Genomic DNA, 24,841 nt, shown 5'->3' with positions numbered 1-24,841 from the left:
CCACAAACCCCACTTGGCCTTCCTGAGAACACTGGAAATATGAAGGTCTCTCCAAACACCATTATATTGGTGGACTTCAACTACCCAAACATAGACTGGGAGCATTACTCTAGCTCCAACACCCTAGCTCAAAGGTTCCTAGCATTTATACACTCAAATGCTATGGAACAACTTATTACCACTCCCACAAGAGGGGGAAACATACAGGACCTGATCATCACCAACATGGGTACTCTATGCTCCAGACAAGAAGTGTATCCCTCACTGGTAAGATGACACCATAGACTACTCTCACTGTATATTCACATACCAACTGCAGCCCTGCCAAAAAACCACAGTCAGAAAGTTGTGTAATGCATATTCCATGTATTCACATGAGGCAGGCTTCACACATGGGAACTATTTAAGGTCACAGGTACATATGTCTATGTGGCACACACATACCTCATGTGTGCACTGACATTACTGATATAATCTATGTCATACAATATTAAGAGCAACACCCAACACACATGGACAAACTGTGTGACAAAAACACACTTGGCATTTGTAGGATTCAAACCCCTACCTATGCTATGACACTTGAGAGAGACGCATTAGCGGAGCACACTATTCGCATTACTGGAAGCTTTTTCTTCTCCTGCTGTACTTATAGGGTGCTGACATCATCAGTGTTTAGAAAGAGGACTGTACATCATGTAGTGTGTTCTTCTAGTTGCCAAAAGGGACATTTCTTTCACACACACTGAGCATTTGCAGGATTCAAACCCCTACCTAACTACGTTATGACACTTGAGAGAGATGCATTAGCAGCACACGCTATTTGCATTACTGGGAGGTTTCCCTTCTCCTGCTGTACTTATAGGGTGCTGACATCATCAGTGTTTAGAAAGAGGAATGTACATCATGTAGTGTGTTCTTCTAGTTGCCAAAAGGGACCTTTCTTTCACACAGAATTGCACACATACTTAGCATTTGCAGGATTCAAACCCCTACCTAACTATGTTATGACACTTGAGAGAGATGCATTAGCAGCACACACTATTTGCATTACTGGGAGGTTTCCCTTCTCCTGCTATACTTATAGGGTGCTGACATCATCAGTGTTTAGAAAGAGGAATGTACATCATGTAGTGTGTTCTTCTAGTTGCCAAAAGGGACATTTCTTTCAAACAGAATTGCACACACACTAACCCCCTCCTCAATCACACACACTATGCATTTGGGGGATTCAAACCCCTACCTAAGTATATTGCGACACTTGAGAGAGACACATTAGCAGAGCACGCTATTTGAATTACTGGGCATCTTTTCTTCTCCTGCAGTATTTATAGGGTGCTGACATCATTATTTATAAAGAGGTATGTACATTTATTACTATCTGTCAGTAAGGGGGATAGCATATATATGCATTAACAGCCGCCTACTTCAGGGTCACATATGCACATCAGCACTGCCAGGTCATGTTTTATACCATGCTTCGTGACCACAGGACCTGTAACACACAACACAACCAGTTCAGACCACCCCTCCCATATCCAGGAACCACACTTTGCTTCCCTGGGAACAGTGTAGGATATGAAGGTGTTCACATACACCATTACAGTGGTTAACTTCAGGTACAGGTATATTGAGTGGGGGAACTACTCAGGCCTCAACAACATCACCCTACAGCCACTACAATTTGTGAATCCATGTGTTATGGCAGGACCAATCATCACAGCCACAAGGGGGAATACATATTGGACCTGACCATCTGCAACATGGGGACTCTATGTTCCACACCAGAGGTAGACCACCATTGTTAATATCTGACCATAACCAACTTTCCCTGGACATCCATATCCCATCCCCACCCCCAGGCAAGGAAGTCACTGCAAACAAAGTATTTATCAAAAGCAGACTTGCACTTGTGAAGACTGGGGTGGAAGACTTCAAAGGACCCATGCTGGGGGATTATACAGGACACTCTGCATAATCCTTGACAATTGCATTCTATGAGCATCTGGAAGGTTTGCATTGATCATGCTATCCCAAATAAACCCAAGACTCCTCCACAACAGGAGACCTGTCTGGTGTACACCAGCCATATATAAGCTGTACAACAGAAGGAAGGAGCTAATACATTACAGAGCAATATCCCACAGAGGGAGGACGTCTCTGAACAGTATTGGCACGACACTTCAATCCCTCAAAATCATCACTTCAAAGTGTTGACAGTGAAATTGTCCAGACACTGCAGATAAGGCTCCCTTCAGTCTGTAATTGACGCCCAATTACTGTTATAAGTCCTCGCCAACCCTCTTCCAGCAAACACCAGCCACATGGATGTGACATTGCAATTTCAACCCCTGGGATCTCCACTGTGTCCCTGCTTGATGGAGGCACAGCACACTAGCCTTAAACGGTGCCTTCTGTGACCTACTTTACAGAGGCACAGTAGCCTACTGTACTGGGAATGCAGACACCACACACACGCTGGCTAAGCTTGTATTCCCTAGGGCAAACAGCCTAGTATTAACCTCTGCACCCATATGTTTAATTTTCAGATGAACAATATTTGTTGCTGATAAACTGTTTGCAGGTCTTTATTGCCATAGTTTTCCCTGTTTCTATGAACAACTTGTGTATCTGTGGAAGATGTTTGAATATGAGAGGGATCCACTATTTAACTTATGTCTCTGTTGGCATTTAACTGTGTACACTGGGCAGATTGCTGTATTGTGGGAGGTTCCTGGATTAACACATACAAATGCCAGATATGTGTGGCCAACTGCTAAACTGAGACATGGCCTAAGTGTGTGAGCATGCCCAGTTCAGGCTTTCCATGGCTTGTTGCCTGACATATGTCTCATTTATCAAAGTGTGCGAGCATGCCCAGTGTGAGCTTTCCATATGCTGAAATCTGCAGTCCACCACATTTGTGGTTGTGTGTGAACTTCAACAATATGTCACATTTATAGTTGTGTGTTGGGAGTCATGTTGTGTACTTACTGCCCAACTGCTTTGTGTCTGAACCCAACAGGGATTATACTGTGCCTGCAGGGTTTCCATGGGATAGTTTGCATACAGTTGTCAACATCCTTTCATACTGACCAAACACTGTAATATCGTATAGTGTACTGGTTCAGTACTTTCACTGTGGTGGACAGTATCCTGGGTTTCAGTCCTATCACTGCTTTAAATATTCATAGTGAGCACACCAGACTGGTTAAGGGCCAGTTGTGCACATATGACCATGTTCCATTTTGTTCAGATATGGACTACTTAAACCAGGCTTGTCCAACATTGGTAGTGTATTCCGCAACTTGGGTGGACATTGACAAACACTAGCTATGTGCCCTAGGCCATTTCTAATGCTAGTCAGAGAGTGTGTTTGTCCTTCAACACACATTGTAACTGGAGTTTGCCATGACATATTTCAAGGTTAGTATACTGTGCCTCTGTCTACCCATGACATAACAGTGATACCCAGGGTAAACCTACCATCTCCCATCCACTCATCAAGATTCCTCTTGAGGAGAGTCAATGAGGGACTCTCTGGCTAACCTGTACTGGGAGTTTACTCAAGAGTGGTGGGAGCTTCTGGGTTATGGATCAATCACTACAGCATGTCCTATTTATGTCAGTGCTGGGGTTCAGGTCTCTCATGTGCATAGCTCACTGGCATTCAGATTTTACAAGGTGCAGCATGTTCATTGATTCCAGCTTGGACATGGCTTTATACATCAGGCACAGATTGCCTCTGGGCAGGCAGTATGGCACTGTGTGGAGCTGCAGTTTGTTTAATCAGGCAACACATGGCATGTGTTAGAGCTCTTTGATCCTCCTGGTGAGGTACTTTTGGGGTCTTTCCAGTTGCTGGAGGTGTCTGCTGAGGTACATCCCACAGGGGCCATTATACTCAATTGTGAGGCTGATGAAGGATGACTGAAGATCCACAATGACCTTCCCTGGTCTAGATGTGACTACCTTCATGATTAGGTGAGTATATGGTATGTTTCTATAACCACTACAGCCACATGGTTGTCAAATGCAAGATATCTATCAACTTGTGTCCCCAGGTCTCTTATTGCTTCTAAAGTACTTAATGGGTTAACACCTATGTGGTAATTGGTGGGCACTTACTGTTTATCCACAGGGGATGACTATACACCTTTCTGCATTTAGCTTGATGACATGGCTCTGGCACCAGTTGTCTGTTTCTATGTGGCCCTTTTGTAGGATGCTTGTGTCAGCTGGAGGGTCAGATATGGTGCCCAGTTTGTAGTCATCTGCAAACTTGTTCAGACACAGTCCTTCCATGTTGGCCTGTACCTATGGGAAATATATACCAAACAAGGGAGGTCCCAGGACCGAGCCTTGTGGGATGCCAGTTGTAGCTGGTTTGTAGTCTGACATGGCTGCAGCATTTCTGACCACGTCAGTTCTGTCCTTGAGCTGGTTTGCAACCCTTCTACTGACATAGGGGTTTATATTTAAGCTGGTGAGCTTATCTATAATGAACACGTGGGGTATTGTATGGAAGGCTTTTGCAAGGTCCAGATAGGCTGTGTGGACCACATTCCCCTCATCAATGGCCTTGATGACTGTTTCAAATGAGTCAAACATGTTTAAGGGGCAGGATCTGCCCTTAAGAAAGCCACACTGGGTAGGGTCCAGTGTCTGTAGGTCCCCAATATCTTTATTTCTGAGGTCCATGATGATCCTTTCCATAGCTTTGCAGACCAAGCTTGTCAGGATTCTGGGGTGATAGTTTTCAGTATCCATTCAGGTACCACCTTTGTGGAGAGGGACCACTGTTGCTGTACACTGCTTTTTGGGTACATATCCTGTGGTAAGGCTGAAATTGAGCACTAGTGTTATTTGGCGTTCCATTCTTCTTGGAGTTCATGTTGGACACAGCCCAGGACACCATCTCGTACCATTGATGCTGTGTGTTTTGCTTTGAAGATGCTGGCTGTTACCTCAGCATCTGCAATGTCAGGGGGCCAGCACTCTGCTGGGATAGATATTTGGCATTTTGGTTGGTGGGGGGGGGGAGTTTGCACTGAACCTGTCAGGTTGGATGTTGGCAATGTGTGTGGGTTTGGTGTATTGTTTGTAATATTTGTGTAATTCAGAGCATATCTGTGAATTCCCACCAAGGTTCCACCCATCAGTTCAGAAAGCCTTGTGATTATCCTTAGTGTCCTGTACAATTTGTATCTTCATAGGTTCATATGTTCATACTAGGCTATCTTCCCTAGGGCATTTATAAGCCTAGCCAGAGTGTGTGTGGCCACCCCTTGCTATGTGAATATTATGCCCATTTAGGGTTTACTTTACTGTGCCTCTGTCTAGACGTGACACAGTGATGACCTCCAGTGTAAATCTACGATCTCCCATCCACTCATCAAGATTCCTCTTGAAGAGAGTCAGTGAGGGGCTCTGCCTAACATGGAGTGGGATTCTGTTCCAGAGTGTAGGGAGCCTCTGGGTTATGAATCTGTCCCTCCAGCACATCCTATTTATTTATGTGTTGAGGTTGAAATCTCTCACTCTCGCGGCTCTGATGGATTTGGATTTTCTGAGGTGGAGCATGTCCATTAATTCTGGATTGGACATGGCCTTGTACATCGGGCATACATCGCCTCTGAGTAGGCAGTATGTGACTGAATACAGCTGGGGTTTCTTCAGCCAGGCAGCATATGATAAATGTTTGGGACCCTTTATCCTCTTGGTGAGGTACTTTTGGGGTCTTTCTAACTTCTGCAGGTGTCGGGTAAGGTACATCCCAAATGGGGCATTGTACTCAATTATGGGCCTGATAAGAGAAGAGTATAGGGGCACAATGACCTCTCTTGATGTAGATGTGAATCCTTTCATGATAAGGTGGCCAGTATAGAAGGTCTTCCTAGCCACCTTGGCAATGTGAGTGTCACATGAGAGGTTACTGTCCACTTGTTTCCCTAGGTCCCTGATTACTTCTTCCATACGTAATGGATTACCACCTATGTGGTAATTTGTGAGTACCTTGTTTGGTATTTGGAGAGACATTCGTACTCTCCAGTGTCTTCAGGAAGGCTGAGTGGGGTTCCTGGGTTTGAGAGGGTGGTCTGTAGCATGCTACAAACTGTGCAGCAGTTTTGCCTACGGTTAGTTGCACATGGATGGTCTCTGATGCTTCGTGCATTGTCAGTAACCTGGAGGTGTGGGTATCTTTGATGAATATGGATACTCCCCCTCCTTTTGTGGTTTGGTCCGGGTTTTGGGGCCGAAAAGCATGATATGAGGTATAACCTGGTAGTGCTGGGGTGCTCTCAGGATCCTTGATGCAGGTTTCCGTCACTGCACAGACATCAATGTTCTCCATACTGGGGAGGGCCTCGAGAGCATGCATCTTGAGGTTTAGACTTCTGGCGTTGAGCAGCATTACCCTTATGTTTTTTCCACTTATGTTTTCTAGGGAGGTGGGTTTGTCTTTTCAGCCTTGCCTACAAAAGGCACTATGGTGGCGGCAAGAGCCTTAGCCAATATCTAGAAGCCCAGGGGTGACAGGTGCAAGCCATCCCTGGCAAAGCAGCGTGGCTTGTCAAGCATGTCATCCCAAGCAGACAGACATTGGATCCCCTTGGAATGACACCAGTAATTGAGCCGATTGTTAAAGCTGATCATTCTGTGTTTGTACTGTGGCATCATTCTTGGTGAGGGTAGGATGCTGCTCAGGGTCAGGGTCATACCGGCCTGGGCTACATAATCAGAGAGCTCCTCTATGTCTCTTTTCATGTAGTCCAGGGAGGTACGTCTCAGGTCATTCACACCAGCATGGACAATGACTGAGTCATATTTGTACTTGCTTTGGAGTGACCTGCATGCTTGTGTTATGTGGCGGACTGTAGCGGCCTACAGGCAGCTTACTGTAACCTTTTCCTTGTTCAGTCTGGTGAGCGGGACATCAGTGTGTCTGACTATGGAGTCACCTATTACAAGTGTATCAGGCATGTTGTTTGTCCTTAAGGCCTGTGACTCTTTGGCACACTGACTTTGAGAACTATGTGTTGCATGTGCTATGTTTTGAGGTAGTGGTTGCTTGGGTGTCTGCTTTGGAGGCCTCTGTTGATTTGGTGGATTTTTAATTAGAGCCTCCGGGAATGTTTTTGTGTGTTTATGTCTTTGGTTTGCAGTTGTGATAGGTCTATGTGAGACTGGGTTTGTGGTGTGTGTGGTTACCTTCTCCTCCTGACTAGTTTTGCCAGTACTGAGTTGAGAGAGCTCGGCCTCCAGTTTGGATAAATGGTTGCATCTCTCACATATATTTGTATTTCTTGGGGGGTGGAGGGGGTTGTCTGTGTACATGGGGCAGGTGTAACATTGCCTCAAGATTCACAGATTCAACATGTTGTAGCTGGCCTTAGTGGATTTTATGTGTGGCTATATTTTTTTGCCATAATACTGATCAGAGATTACTTCCCTTTTTGGGATTTGCTCTATCATGTAGTAGCTTCCTCCTTCTCTTGCATGGTTTGGTAATGGCTGGGGTCCACCAGGCCAGATGCCTGCATGTATGGAATTGGGTCTTGGTTTTATTTGGGATTGCATAATCCATGCATTCCTGAAAGTGTTCATAGAATGCATTTATAAAGGGTTCTGAGGTGTGGCCCATATTTTCCACAGGCACAGGGCCTTTAATGGATTCCACATCAGTTTGGAGGAGTGCAACATTTGCTTTACACATGTTTTTCACTGTGGTTTTCTGCCCAGGGACTGGGGTCAGGATGTGAATATCCAGTGTGATTACTCTATGGTCTGATCTTACCAGTGAGGGATACACTTCTCATCTGGCCATAGAGTACCCATGTTGCTGATTATCACATCCAGTATGCTTACCCCTCTTGTGGGAGTGGTAAGTTGTTCCTGAGCATTTTGGTTTATGAATTCTAGGAACCTTTGGCCTAGGGTGTTGGAGGTAGAATAATGCTCCCAGTCTATGTTTGAGTATTTTCAGTCGCCCCAATATAATGTTGTTTGGAGAGCTTGATATTTTCATGTGTTCCGATGTAGGCCAAGTGCGGTTCCTGGCGTTAGGAGGGTAGTCTGTAGCAGGCTACAAACTGGGAGGCAGTTTTAGCCACTGTTACTTGCCCGTGGATAGTCCATGTTGCTTCTTGTTGTGGTACCAACATGGGGGTGTGGTTATCCTTGACAATTATTGCTAGTCACCCTCCTTTTGTAGTTTGTTCCATGTTTTGGGGCTGTAAAGCACGGTATGAGGTGTAACCTGGTAGTGTTAGGGTGCTCTTGTGAGCCTTGACCCAGGTTTCTGTTACAGAACAGATATCAACATTCTCCATGCTGAGGAGAGTTTAGACTGCATGCATCCTGCAGTTTAGACTTCTGGCATTGGGTAGCATTATGTCTAGGTTCTTATCCCTTGTGATACCTATGGAGGTGGGTTTGTGTTTTGAGACTTACCTATTCAAGGAATGGTGGGGGTGACAACAGCCTTTGCCAGTATCCAAAAGGCCAGGAGTGATAGGTGCACACCATCCCTAGCAGGTGGAGCATTGTGTCTTGCTCAGCATGTCATCCCAGGCTGGCACGCATTGGATCCCCTTTGACTAACAGCAATACTTAAGCCAATTATTGTAACTGATCATCTGGTCTTCATATTGTGGCATCATGCTTGGTGAGGGTAGGATGTTAGTCAGGGTCATCAAGTTTGCATATACTACATGGTGTTACATTGCTTAACACATGGCAATCATGCCTCAGGTGGTGCTGCAGGGCTGTCTATGTTGGATGCACATACTACACTCCCTGTACATGTTTGAAAGCAGGCTGTGTCAACTTAGGCATCCGTTTTACTATATGCGTGAGTCAGAGAGAGGTATCATTTCCAGGGTTCCTACTGAGCCAGTGTATGTGCTATGCATTGCCACTTTGCCAAGGCCAAGGCATACTGGGAATGCCTCCTTCTGCCTACTGGGGCAGACTCAGGTTGTTCCTCCTCCAAGTCACGCTCTGCCTGTGATTGGCTTGGCAATGGTGGGGGGCTGTTTGGCCCAGCCCTATGCTGGTCCTGCTGCAGCTGTTTTCACAGAATCATATTATGTAGCATAGCACATACCATGACAATTTGGGTACATGTAGTTGGTGAGTACTGCAAGGCTCCACCAGATGTGCCCAGGCACCGGAACCATGACTTGAGCAGCCCAAACACACGCTCGATTACATTTCGTGTTTGTGCGTGTGCCTCATTATGGCGTTCTTGTTCAGGTGTGTGTGCATTTCTGATGGGTGTCATCAGCCACGGCTCCAGTGCATAGCCAGCATCCCCCACTAAGTGACCATGTGGGATGTCCCCATTGGCAAATGTCTGGTACAGCTGCGTCAAATGCCAGATATGGGAATCATGGTAGCTTCCAGGGCAGCCAGCACACACATTCATTATTATGCCCTGGGCATCACACACAACCTGGCAGTTGATGGAGGGGAAGCCCTTGCAGTTAATGTAGGCCCTACCCCGCTTACCAGCTGGTGCTTTGATATGTATATGTGTGCAGTCAATTGCACCCACTACCTCAGGGTATTCTGCTATTTGCTGGAAGAGATGCATATTGCTGGCCAATACCTCACGGGAATTGGGGAAATATACATGATCACCGACATGTGCTGACATGGCATCCAGGAACTGGTGCAGTACCCTGGATGCTGATGCCTGTGATATCCCCATCATATCACCAGTTGTTCTTTGGAAGGTACCTGTTGCTAGTATTCTTAGGCCAACACATACCTTGGTTTCCACTGGGATGGGTTCCCCTCTGTTGGTTCTGTGTGTGAGGCATGCCTGCAGAGCTCAACAATTTGCTGTAGGAGGTCTCTGTCCACTCTATAGCGCTCCACTATCTCCAGCTCATGTAACCCCTGGTAGGTGACCCTGGGCCTGTACACTCTTCTCCGTCTCCTCACTGTGGGTTGTCCGGCAGCATTTGCATAGTCACCACCCTCAGCAAGTTGCATATGTCTCCTTATAACAGCTATGGCAGCCCCTAGCATTTTTGGTCTGAGTAAAGCTTTTTCAGTTTTCACTTCCAATAGCTTACTCCTCTGTTGCAGTGTCTCTTGAGAGGAACATTCTGCACTGTTGTTTGCAGAGTTTTAAGTGCTGGGCTGGGCTACTGTTCTGCCTGTGTAATTGCCTGCTTCTGATTGTTTTCACCTGCTAGCTCTGCCAGTAATCCCTGCTAGCTTCCTACTATTTCTCATGCTTCCTTTTTCCCTTCTGTTACCTCAGGGGGGAGCAACGCGCATACCAGCGAAAACACGCTCACAGCGGCTAACACGCGCGCACACATGCTTAGACGGACTAGAATCTGCTTATTCGGGTTAAAACGCGTGCACACCAGCGCAAACAGGCTTACAGGTGTTTAAACAGGCTCCTGCATGCGTATTCTGCATTAAACGCGCGCACTCACGCTTACACGCGTGCACTCTCTCTTACTTGTGCCTACCTGTGCGCACATGCGCACATGCACGCCCTGCAAGGAACTTTGGTGTTTTCCATAGTGTACACCTTCCATTTCTTGGCTTTCCCTTGCCTACTTGTTGACACTCCTCTTTCCATGATGTGTGACTGACATCTTTCACATGCCACTGTGCTCCAATGAGCTGCATTTCTTTCATACATTCCCCCCTGTGATGTCACCTATCTCCTAATCTGTTACTCTCCCTTATCCTACTCCTACACTAAACAGAATGTGCTCATTTCCTATGTGACAGTACGATTCACTATCCTACCACTCATTTACATGGGATTGCCTACTAATGCTTAGTTACATGTCTTACACTCAGCTTCCCCACTTAGCAACCCCTACTCGGTGGCCATGTTGTTTTCAGCCTGCTATTCCCTTACATTGTAAATTCATGCTTTGCAAAAAACGCACGTTTGTGGGTTTAATATTTTTATTTTTCTGTTTTTCTATAGCGCAGCCCGTTTGCGCAGTGCTGCACTACGTTTAAACAAAAAAAAAAGAACATTTTATTTTATTTTTGCATCGGGGTACGTTGCCAGTGGCCACATATTTGGCCATTGGCATGCTGCCTGGGACATTTGCAACCTTTATTTGGAGCTGACAAGGCTCCATTGTGTTATTTGCAGAACGGTACTCAGTTATCAACTGAGTACATTTCTACAGATAATACGGCTCTTACACGGGCAGGTTTCTGCTTCCTGGATCACGAATTTACCTCATTTGCATGCCTTTCGGCTGCAAGTGAGGTAATTAGCATAGCCACACCCTGTCCGTGTAAGAGCCGTTTTAGGTGCTCTCTTACACGCACATACAGGCTGTTCCTGGATCGCGATGGCTGCATGGAGTCTTACACTACTCTTAGACTCCGTGCAAGCCATCGTGAATCCTGCCGATACAACTTTGAGGGACGCCTGCCCCCCATTATAAAATTTATGGTAGCAATATAACTGAGTTTGCAGATAATTCTGCAGTTTAGGTGTAATCCCGGACTGTGGAAGGAGACAGACTTTCCAAATTCAGATATCCCATGTCCCATCTGTGAAACATTTCCAGGATTAAACACATTTTATTCCCTGCTGACCTTTCTTTTCCCAGCTTGGCTACTGCAATGCCATCCATTTGGGACTTTCCGACATGGGAACCAACACAAAAGGTGTAGTGTGTGCCACAAGCCAACTAACCAATGAGAAAGAGACGAACCAGCAAAAGCTGTGACAAGGACACCTCCCCATCAGTAAAATCACACAAAACCACCAAGTGCCCCCGTCCCTCACACAGGAGACCTCATCAGAACAAAAACACAATCACTCTGGGGACTTTTCTGTAGATTGATTATACATAGACATTTTATCTCATCTCTTCCTATCCTAACTGTTGGTAATTGGACCTCATCTACCTCTAAACGTGGCATATTTAATTCTTCCATAAACATTTCTATTTGTACCTTTTCTTGATTTCCATATTTCTCTGCTTTATACAAACTTTCATAAAATGCCTGAAATATTTGTAATACTTCCACAGGATCTCTTGTTATCTTCCTTGTTACAAGCTCCCTAAGCTTGATGACAGCCCTATTCAATTTCTGTTGCTTGAGTCATTGTGCTAAAAGTTTTTCTGCTCTAGAATTATTATCAAAAAACAGTTCATAGGATCATAGGTTCATAGGTTGATACTAGGCTATATGCCCTAGGGCATTTATCAGCCTAGCTGGAGTGTATTTGGCTTATGCCACCCCTTAAAAATGGGTTTTACTGTGCCCTATTTTTGGTTACTTTATTGAGCCTCTGTCTAGCAGTGACACAGAAGTGATCCCCGGAGTGAACTTACGATCTCCCATCCACTCGTCAAGATTTCTCTTGAAGAGAGTCAGCGAAGGGCTCTGCCTGATATGGACTGGGATTCTATTCCAGAGTACTGGGAGCCTCTGGGTTAAGAATCTGTCTCTCCAGCATGTCCTATTAATTTCTGTGTTGAGATTCAAATCACTTGAGTGCGTAGCTCTAGTGGATTTGGATTTTTTGGGGTGGAGCATGTCCATTAATTCTGGGTTGGACATGGCTCTATAAGTCAGGCACGGATCACCTCTAAGTAGGTGGTATGCAACTGAGTAGAGCTGGAGTTTCTTAAACCTAGCAGCATAGGTCATCTGTTTGAGACCCTTGATCCTCTTGGTGAGGTACTTTTGTGGTCTCTCCAGTTGCTGCAGGTGATGGGTAAGGTACATTCCAAACGGGGCATTGTATTCAATTATGGGCCTGATGAGGGATGAGTAAAGGGGCACGATGACCTCCTTGGATCTAGATGTGAACCCTTTCATGATGAGGTGGGCTATATAGAAGGTCTTTCTAACCACTTTGGCAATGTGGTTGTCAAAGGAGAGATTACTATCAACTTGGGTTCCCAGGTCCCTAATTACTTCCTCCGTACTTAATGGATTTCCGCCTATATGGTAATTTGTGGGCACTTTGTTTTTCCCAAAGGGTATGACTATACACTTCTTGGCGTTTAGTTTCAGGCCATGGCACCAGTTGTCTGTCTCTGTGAGACCCTTTTGGAGGATGCCTATGTCAGCTGGAGAGTCAATTATGGCACCCAGTTTGCAGTCATCTGCAAACTTGGTCAGCCATAGTCCTCCCATGTTGGCCTGTACCTCTGAAAAATATATACCAAATAAGAGCGGTCCCAGGACTGAGCCTTGTGGGATGCCACTTGTAACAGGATTAGAGTCTGACATAGCTCCCGCAATTCTGACCATGTGGGTTCTGTCCTTGAGCCAGTTTGCAACCCATCTTATGACATAAGGGTTGATATTTAGGCTGGAGAGCTTATCTATGATGCCAGAGTGGGGTATGGTGTCAAAGGCTTTTGCGAGGTCCAGGTAGGCAGTGTGGACCACCTTTCCTTCATCTATGGCTTTGGTGACTGTTTCGAAGAAGTCTACCAGGTTCTGCCTTTAACAAAGCCAAATTGTGTAGGATCTAGCATCTGTAGTTCCCCAATGTCTTTGTTTATGAGTCCCATGATGATCCGCTCCATGGCCTTGCAGACTAGGCTAGTCAGGCTTATGGGGCGATAGTTCCCAGGGTCCATTGAGGCTCCACCTTTGTGGAGTGGGACCACTGTTGCTGTACGCCATTCCTTGGGTACATAACCTGTAGAAAGGCTGAGATTGATCAGTAGCCTAATATGAGGTTTTAGCTCCTCTTGGAGCTCCTGTAGGACGCAGCCTGGGACACTCTCTGCTGGTATAGATAATTGCTCCTTTAGGGGGGAAGGGGGGGAGAAATTTGCACTGAACCTTATTGTCTGTTTAGCATCCTGTCCGCCAGGATGTTGGCAGTGTCTGTGGGTTCAGTGTATTTTTTGTCATTTTGAACTAACTCCGAGCATATCTGGGAGTTGCCACCCAGGTTTCTAACATAACTAAATAAAGCCTTGTGGTTATCTTTAGTGTCTTGTACAATTTTTCTCTCGAAGCTGGCCTTGGAAGATTTTATGATGGACCGTAGTTTTTTGCTGGTACTGATCAGTGATGCATTCTTATTGAGGGATTTTGCTCTATCCTGCAGTAGCTTTCTCCTTTTGTTGTATAGTTTATTTATGGCTGTGGTCCACCAGACAGGACGTCTGCCTTTGGAGGATTGGGTCTTGGTTTTATTTGGGATTGCATGATCCATGCATTCTTGAAGATGTCCATAGAATGCATTTATATAGGACTCTGCTGTTTGAGCCGTAGTTTCCACTGGCCCGGGGGCCTTGAGTGATTTCACCTCGGTTTTGAGGAGTGTGAAATTAGCCTTGGAGAAGTTTTTTACTGTGTTTTTTTGGGGTGGTGGTGGGGTCGGGATGTGGATGTCCAGCGAGACTAACTTGTGGTCTGATCTTACCAATGAGGGGTGTACCTCTGGTGTAGAGCACAGTGCCCACATGTTTGTGATGACCAGGTCAAGTATGTTTACACCTCTTGTAGGCATGGTGACCAGTTGTTCCATAGCATTTGAGTTTATAAATTCCAAGAACCTCTGGGCTAGGCTGTTAGGGCTTGAGTAGTGTTCCCAGTCTATGCTTGGGTAGTTGAAGTCCCCCAATATAAAGGTATTTGGAGAGATATTCATGTCCTCCAATGTTCTCAGGAAAGCCACGTGAGGTTCGAGAGTCTGGGATGGTGGTCTGTAGCAGGCTATAAACCGAAATGCAGTTTTGCCTACTGTTAGTTGCACATGGATGGTGTCTGATGCTTCATGCAGTGCCACTAACCTGGAGGTGTGGGTATCCTTGATGAATATGGATACTCCCCCTCCTTTTGTGGTTCGGTCCAAGTTTTGGGGCTGAAAAGCATGGTATGAGGTATAACCCGGTAGTTCTGGGGTGCTCTCGGGAGCCTTGAACCAGGTCTCTGTTACTGCACAGACATCAATTTTCTCCATGCTGAGGAAAGCCTCGAGTGCTTGCATTTTGATGTTTAGACTTCTGGCGTTGAGTAGCAATACCTTTAGTTTGTTTTTCCTTGTGTTGTCTATGGAGGTGGGTTTGTCTTTTGAGCCTTGCCTAAAAAAGGCACTATGGGGGTGGCAAGAGCCTTTGCCAGTATCCAAAAGCCCAGAGGTGACAAGTGCAAGCTGTCCCTAGTGAAGCAGCGTGGCTTGTCGAGCATGTCATCCCAGGCTGACAGACACTGGATCCCCTTTGAATGACACCAGAACTTTAGCCAATTGTTAAAATTTATCATTTTGTCTTTATACTGTGGCATCATTTTCGGTGAGGGTAAGATGCTACTCAAGGTCAGGGTCATACCTGTCTGGGCTACATGATCTGAGAGCTCCTCTATGTCTCTTTTCATGTAGTCCAGGGAGGTACGGCTCAGGTCATTCACACCAGCATGGACGATGACAGAGTCATATTTGTACTTGCTATGGAGTGACCTGAGTGCTTGTATTATTGTTAACAGCAATGTTTCTAAACTCTTGCGTATTACTGAAGTAATTCCTTATTGTCTGTTTAGCATTCTGCAGTTGCTTCTTTTTGTTGTTCTGAGAGATTCCCCCTATTTTGCAATACTTTACCATTTGTCAGTTCCTCTAAATAATTCTTATTACTTCACCATATCTCCCTTTTCTTTATTTCCACCCTAGTTTTAAATTCCACTTTAATTTTATCCCACCCCCTACCTATATTTTCAAAAGAAATTTCTATCTTCTCTAGTAGCTCCTGAACTAATTATAAAATCCATTCCTTAAATTCCTTCCTTTCTTTTCAACTGATAGGTGGGAAAGAGCCAGTATCTCATTTTTATTTCATTACCTTGCATTTTTATTTTAGCTATTATTGGCACATGATTTGAAATAGTTATTGGGTGCATTTCAAGACCTCCAATTAAATGTACATGTTCCTGAGAGATATAAATTTTACCTAGCCTAGCTCAGCTTTTCTTATCTTGGAGAATAATATGTAAATTCACTCCAGACTCCTAGTACTGAATGCACATCTTCCATGCCAAATATTTTCATACATTTCTTCAAATATCTAACATCATTTGTTATATTTTCCCTTCTAGGCCCCCCAGACACATCTTCACTGTTACAAACCAAATTCCAGTCTCCACCTATAAGTAATATTCCTTGCTGAAAGCTGATTTTTTCTCCCAGAATTTTCTTAAGCTCCATTATAGCAGTTTTAGGTGGAATGTAAATGGATGCCAGTGTAATCCTCCACCCTTGCTAGAAGCCCCTTTGTACTATATATCTTCCATTATTATTTTTTTCCCTCTTCTGTCACTATTGAAACTCCTCTTGCAATTAATATAAGTAGTCCTTTTTCCTCTGCCCCAGATATTCTGCTGAATAACCATCCTGAAAACCCTTCTTTATCATATTCACATATTCAGTTATTTCCATGTGTATCTCCTGTAACATAACTATTTGCACTCTGCATTTTTAATATAGTTCACTACTCTTTCATTTTTATATTTATTTGTAAAACCATTCAGATAGAAGGGCACTACAGAAAGCATCATTTTCTTATATAGTTATTATTACCATCTTTTATGTATAACTGCTTTTTTGTTAAATGTCTAGTTCCAACTTTTATATCACGTGTATATACTGTTCAGGAGGTTGGTCTTTTATACAGTTTTTTTTGTCATATCCATTTGATCATATGCCGCATCTTACATAACTTTTTTTTGAAAGCCCTCAAACAGAACAAACAAATCCACCAAACCTCCCTAAAACCTATCAACTTAATAATAACTCAGAAAACTATGTACATCTTCAAATATTGAAGTTTTTGCTTCCTAATAAGAACAAAAGTTCTAAGTTGATAGCCACACAGACAGGCTAGTTAACCAAAAAGAAAGGTTAGTCATGCTAAGACACGTGGTACAGCCTGTGCTATTAATAAGTGCTATTCGATTTTGTCTATCTTTATAGCTTTTCCTGCTGAGAAAACACTTGAATGCTTTAAATAAACAAGTAAACTACTGACTGAAAATAAAACTGAAAAAACACGAAGGTACAGAAAGTCATGGGGAATCCAACAAGCTTTATTCTGAAGCGCTTTTCGTCTTGCTCACTGGCAGGACTTCATCAGATAAAAAATACAAGCAGACTGCTTTGTTAAATAATGAATGGGCGTTTCGGTTAAATCGATCATCAATTAACCATCTAAAAGGGGTAATGTTCTCTTATTCCATACTTAAGTTAACTATAAAATGTATATATCCCCTTTACATAAAACATAATAAATCACAAAAGGTAACAAATTAACAACAATAACAATGATCGTTGCAATCAGATTTTAGGATAAAAATGCTGTAATAAAAGCAATAAAAGCAATACTGATGACACACGTGGTGGCCCCCTTTCATTATTATTAGAGCAACTTGAACTATGTTGGCAACTCCGTACTGGGTCATGTTTTAGCCCAGGTTAAATGAAGTTGTATAACTTGCTTGTATTCTCAAACTAAGGAATTTGAGATGGTAAAAACCATATTGTACAGCTTTGTAGGTGAAGTCATGTTAATAACACGGTTAGTGTTTTGAACTATGGGTCAATGTGTATATATATATATATATATATATATATATATATATATATATATATATATATATATATATACATGTATAATAGTTAATGTGTTTTGAAGTAGCCTTCAATATTTACATTTTTTACAATTTTAACAGTAAAAGGAGAGATACTCTCATTATTATTTTCAACATTTTTTATTGACATTCTTAAACCTACTGGGATAATTAAGAACCAGGGTGTAGGATTAATTTAGTATTACTCATTATTACGGGATCTTTTTATTTACTTTCCCTGTTATCACTAACCCCACCCACCCACTTTTTGGATTTAGTTAAAATAGGAGTGTGACAACTTACCGTACATGTTTATTATATTGCTTTTATTACAGCGTTATTATCCTAAAATGTGATTGCAATGATCATTGTTATTGTTGTTAATTGATTACCTGTGACTTTCTGTGCCTTTGTGCTTTCAATAAACACTTTCTCCAAGCCATTTATCTTCATCAAATTGTCTTCCAGTAACATGCAAACCAGATGCATAATTGCTAAAGATACCTTGTTTACCAGAAAAAAACTTATAATATTCAATATTTTTTTCATTTTCATGCTTTGTAATAAACTTGTTACTAGATAACACCTTGGGACTTAACCCAGTCATTTCCATATGCAAGCATGGGAAAAAGCACACTGATTTTTCTTTTGTCATACTTTCTTAACCAGGCCTTTTTTCTCTCCCCCTCTTTCCTTTTTTTTTGTTACACTGTAGTACTACATTTCTTAAAACTGAAGAAAGAAAAAGAGAGATGAAAGGAGAAAAAGAAAACAAAAAGCACCTGACATGAGAACAGCCAGTTTCTCTTTATCAGATTGTTTCCATGGAAACATGAAGACTAGCTGCATAATTGCTACTTTTGCTAAAAAAAGCCTCATCATATTCAATATTCTTTTTCATTTACTTGCTCTCTCTTAAAACAAATCAATCTAAGGTCCTTAATCCAGTTATTTCTCCATGCAAGAATGAGAAAAGCCACATCAATTTTAATTTTGTCATGCCTTTTTAACCAGATTTTTTTTACATTGCATTGCCTATATTTCTCAAATCTGTACAAGAAGAAAGAGAGAAGAGGAGAGAAAAAAAACAGCACCTGTTTACAATCCCCATTACACTTAAAAATAGCATGCAAAGAAAACATACACAACAAATACAGTACTATTAAGAAAAGAAAATATTTTCTGTACTTGCAGTTAGCTTTCTCCACTCTCTTCTCCTCCCCAAATAATTTTTCCGAACATTAATGACATGAACTAGGGTATATACTTTAGGGTCCCCACAAGACCACCACATTTTGAAAAAATCCAATATTTGCAGATTTTCTTGTTCTGTCATATTTCACAAGTATAATGATTGCATTGTAATCCCATAGTAAGTTACTGGTTTTATTACTGTTTTTCTCCATCACCCATATCCTGTCTCTGCTTCATTTCCAATGTACTCTTGATTCTTCTAGTCAACTCTTGTGGTCCCTTCTTTCCTTCTTTTCAATATTTTCTGTTGAAATACTGGGAAGGTTTTCACAGGTGCAGAGCCCCTTCTTCTCTCCTGCTCCAAAGCAATCAGCCACCACAAATGCCTTGGATTTTACTGGGGGAGACATCATTGTAAAAGTGTGACAGAAAACTATATTAGTTTGCATGAGAAGAGTAAACCTGTTGGTAGACATAGTAAGGGAAGACATGCAGAAAGCCCAGAAAGTACAATGATGAATTTATAATAAGAATGCCCAAATCTGAAAATGTAACCCAGGAAATCAGGTATTAGTGCTAGTACCCTGCATAAAAGCAAATTTCCGGTCAAATGGTAAGGGCCATTTGACATGATGGGAAGAAAATAATGCAGTTTACTATAAGGTTAGACATTAGGGGGAAAAGAGCAAATTTCTATTATTCATTACAGCTTAGAGACACCTCCAGGTGTTTCTGTGGTTATGCCCTACTGACGTCTCTAGGTGTCTAATATAGCCTGTTCATATTTGCATTGACAATGCCAACAAAGCTACATAAAACCTATTGAAATATTTCATCTTAAACCTTACACAGTGGGCAACACAAGTGCACTGATATTTGACCTCTGTATTGTGATAATATTGATATATTAAATATTGTTCTTGTATATAGCATTTATTTATATTATCATAATTTTCTTATATTTTTAAATATCACAACAACCAAGTAACACTGACAGAACTCTGAAGAAAGTTCACAAGTGAACAAACAAAATGTTGCCGATAGTATTTGTGTTACTGGAGTGCTGACTTAAATTGTGTAAGTTTACCAAATATTATAAAATTAATATTTACTGTGTGTATTATAACAAAACAATCAGTTTATGACTTAGAATCTAATGCATACTACAACTGTAAAGATTTGTTTGTGCTGAATGGTTTCCTGTTCACAATTTTTGGTAACCCTCATGGCTCCAGGTATATAAATAGTTGTTTGAAATGTGAGGCTGTAACATGATTTTGTCAAAATGCTCAGGATGCAGTCATTGGAAGTTAGAGTAGAGTCCTCCAAAGCTCCATTGGAGCAATTGTTATGAATCAATGAAAGGAACAAAAAATTCTGCAAAAGTTTCTATGGGAGAGACCAACAAGCTAATATTTGAAGTACAGCTACAGAAATCCTTGTCTAAGCACAAAAGCAAGAAGTAAGAACGTTTTGTTACAGAATAGAGTGGTATCAGAAATAGCAGGGAGAACCAAAGTAACAGAACGCAGAAAACAAGACATAGTGAAAGTTAGATTAAGGCCTTTAGGTGTACCAGTCACAGAAACAATTGGTGAGAAGAAGTTTAAAAATGTGCTTAAAAAAGGAGTGAAAGAAGAGTCACAAAGTGACTGGATCAGCCCAGTGGTGAAAGTTCTTAAGCCTGATGGAAGTATCAGCTTCTGTATGGATTGTTGGGAAATTAAGTAACATTTCAGTGTCTGATAGCTGTCCCATGTGCAGTATTAATAAGATAATAGAGAACCTAGGAAGGGCCAGATACTCAACAACACAAAATTTGATGAAGAAATACTGGCAGATACCACTTATCAGTTCTGGTAAAGAGATAACAACTTGTGAGTTCCCTGATGGTCTGTCTCAGTACACAGGCTGCAGCCACCTTTCAGAGTCTGATGGATAAAGGGTCTAAATCTCGAATCTCAAAATCTCTAAGTTCAAAATACTGAAACCAAAATCTCTAAAGCTCAAAATACTGAAAATCAAAATACTGAAACTCAGAATATCGAAAAAACACAGTACAGCAACACTAACTATATTGCAGCAAAACTACATACAGAAACATATTACTCTTCTCCAAGTATAGACAAGGGGGCAAACCTTCCTGCACCCCCCCCATGTGGGGGGCTGCGCCCTCACACCGCCTGCTACTTAAATATATCAACTCCAAGATTGCACTTCACTACACTAAAGTGCAATCTCAGAGTTGATATATTTAAGTAGCAGGGGTATGGGGGGGCTCAGCCCCCTACATGGGGGGTGCAGTAGGGTTTGCCCCCCTGCTTACACTTGGAGAAGAGTAATATGGTTAGTGTTTTATTTGTTTCAGTATGTACATGTGCTGGAATATAGTAAGTGTTGGTATCCTGTGTGTTATCAGTATTTTGAGCTTTAGAGATTTTGGTTTCAGTATTTTGAATTTAGAGATTTTGAGATTCGAGATTTAGAAGTGGACCCATGGATAAGATATTTTAGCAACATTCACAGCATGTGGTGGCATATTTTGATGACATGATCCTTCATTTAGAAAACTTGGAATTTCGCTTATTTAAAATACAGGCTGTATTAGAATCCATAAGACAGGCAGCCTTTACTGAAAATGTTAAAGAACAGTGTGGCAACTTTAGGAACAGAGGGTGATAAGACTTCACCTAGAAAAGATAGAAGCCATTAAAACTAATAAAAAAAAACTTGTACTGTCTATTAAGGGATCCCTATCAGATGACTGAAGTTTCAAAACTTCAAAATTCATATGGTCAGGACCACATGATCAAAGTTTTAAACTTTGCACATTTTGAATGAAGATTGTGGTAAAGAGTGGATCAGGAAATTTACCCTTTTCTTCACTGTAGTGTGATTTCACACACTTGCCCCCCTGCAAAAATGTAAAAAAAAGAAACTTTTTTGTTTTTATTTTTTTTTTTAATGTTCGAATTTCCAAAAATTCGATCATATGGTCCCGACCATATGATTTTCAAATTTTTGGAACTTCGATCACCTGATAGGGATCTCTACTAAGAGACAGGTGAATTCTTTCCTTGGACTAGCTGCATACTAATTATTATGACTGTTGTCTGCCTGAAGGACAAAAGTTCCTGTCACGTTGCCGTACTCTCTTGAGTATTGTATGATCTAAAATGGATACTTTGCTCTTAACTTGTATAACTCCTAATTTTGTTAGACTGTTTACCTTGCATGCAACATGTCAGATGGGATCTATATTATTTCAGTGAAATGTGTATTCAATGAAGGCCAAACAGTGAAATGCAGTTCAGTGAATCACGGACAGTAAGGTACCAGTCAGCCACTGACACTACGGAACATTCACCGCACTAAATCAAACCCATCTAAGTGGGGGGCTTTGCTACACACACGCCACAATGTGGGGGGCTGTGCCCCCCACCCTCCAACTATATATACCAACTCCGAGATTACAGTATGGTAGGGAAAAGGGTAAATCTGTGGTGTCAGCTAAGTGGTTCCTAACTGTGGTAAAACGTCCATCCTTCGCTGAGCTGTATTTCAATGTTTATACTTCATTGAATACGTATTCAATGAATACATATTTCAGTAAAGTAATATAGACCCATCAGGTGTAGGTGTGGGGCCAGTGCTATCCAAGGATACATAAGGTGTGCAGTATCAGCAGTAAGCTGGGTAATGCATAAAGGAAACAGCTATTGAAAGAGGCAGTTTAGCAATAAAGTGGGCTTTCTAGATCTTGAAATATTATTTGTTAGGCAGGCACTTTAGTTTCGTAACAGATCATGCCTCTTTGCAATAACTAAGTAGACAAACTGAAGGAAATACAGTGTTGTACCTGTAGGAAGTATCTCAACAACCATTACAGTATACAGTATCGCACAAACCCAACATAGTTAATAAAATAAATGCTGACTGGTTGTCCAGAGCTTACAACCTATTGTTATGATTTCAAAATCCATGATTTTATGCTGGAAGGTTGTAGCCATAACATGCTGGTTAGTGCCTTTAACTCTGTACTAACGTAGGGAGCATGGGAATATTTCTCATAGCAGTTTGTCAGATCACAAGGTTTTAATTTCCCATTACTATAGTGTAAAAGGGAGTAGCCTGGAGGGCTAAACTCAGGCAGTTAGTTCCTCACATAGAGGTCTATCTAGTGGACGTCATGGAAGCATGGACTGAGAGAGATGCAGGTGCAGGGCTCTCCTGTGGAGTGAAACGTGTCAATTATAGCTTCTGTAAGTGCTTAATTTTAGATCTGAAATTGGGCTTGGGAGAAGTTTGTAACCTTGGACTTTTCATTAAGTTAAAAGACAGTCTGTATCTTGAAAAAAGCTGTGTGAAATGAAAATGAACCTGAAACTGTAAAACTAAGTGGGTTGATATTTTACTTTGCATATTACTAAATAAATCTGTGTTTTTGTGTATACCTTGCCTGCAGTGCCTTTTTGAAACTAACAGTACAATTACTGATATTTACCATACCAGCGTAGCATCAAGCACTGCTGTTCCTTCTGGGATAAGATAAAGTGTTGTTTGAAACATTTTCAGACTTCATACATTAAGAAATTCATAATTTTGCTAAACCATGTCTATTTAGACATGCAGATTTTTATTCCCAAAATTCAGTCAACCTCATTAGCCCATAATGTACTGACTGCAGGTTAAGTAGCCTTAGTCTTCCATTATAGGATCCATTTCTTCTTCTTCTTCTTTCGGCTGCTCCCATTAGGGGTTACCACAGCAGATCAACTGTTTCCATTTCTTCCTGCCCTCTGCATCTTGCTCTGTCTCACCAACCACCTGCATGTCCTCTCTCACCACATCCACAAACCTTATCTTAGGCCTTCCTCTTTTCCTGCTACCTGGCAGCTTCATCCTTAGCATCTTTTTCCCAATATATTCTGCATCAGCACATGTTCAAACCAATGTAATATTGCCTCTCTGGCTTTGTCTCCAAACCTTCCAACCTGGGCTGACCCCCTAATATGCTTATTCCAAATCCTATCCATCCTCTTCACACCCAGTGCAAATCTTAACATCTTCAACTCTGCCACATCAAGCTCTGACTCCTGCCTTTTTGTCAGTGCCACTGTCTCCAACCCATATAACATAGCTGGTCTCACTACCCTCTTGTAGACCTTCCCTTTCACTCTTACTGGTACTTGTCTGTCACAAATCACTCCTGATACTCTTCTCAACCCACTCCATCCTGCCTGTACTCTCCTCTTCACCTCTCTTCCACACTCACCATTACTCTAAACTGTTGATCCCAAGTATTTAAACTCATCCACATTTGCCACCTCTACTCCTAGCATCCTCACCATTCCTCTATCCTCCCTCTCATTCACACACATATATTCTGTCTTAGTCCTGCTGACCTTCATTCCTCTTCTGTCTAGAGCATATTTCCACCTCTCCAGGGTCTCCTCCACCTCTTCCCTACTCTCACTACAGATCACAATGTCATCTGCAAACATCATAGTCCATGGGGACTCCTGTCTGATCTTGTCTGTCAACCTGTCCATCACCATTGCAAATAAGAAAGGACTCAGAGCTGATCCTTGATGTAATCCCACCTCCACCCTAAATGCATCTGTCACTCCCACCACAGACCTCACCGCTGTCACACTACCCTCATACATATCCTGCACCACTCTTACATACCTCTCTGGCACTCCCGACTTCCTTATACAATACCACAACTCCTCTCTAGGCACCCAGTCATATGCTTTCCCTAAATCCACAAAGACACAATGCAGCTCCTTCTGACCTTCTCTATACTTCTCCATCAACACTCTCAGAGCAAACATCACATCTGTAGTGCTCTTTCCTGGCATGAAACCATACTGCTGATCACTAATCATCACCTCCCTTCTTAACCTAGCTTCCACTACTCTTTCCCATAACTTCGTGCTGTGACTGATCAATTTAATCCCTCTGTAGTTACTACAGCTCTGCACATCACCCTTATTTTTAAAAATCGGTACCAAAACACTTTTTCTCCATTCCTCAGGCATCCTCTCAC

Source organism: Protopterus annectens, chromosome 14.part0 (assembly GCF_019279795.1).
Source record: "Protopterus annectens isolate FY-2018-M chromosome 14.part0, PAN1.0, whole genome shotgun sequence".
In the NCBI taxonomy this organism is placed as follows: Eukaryota; Metazoa; Chordata; order Ceratodontiformes; family Protopteridae; genus Protopterus; species Protopterus annectens.
Note: the sequence above shows the minus strand (reverse complement) of the source record.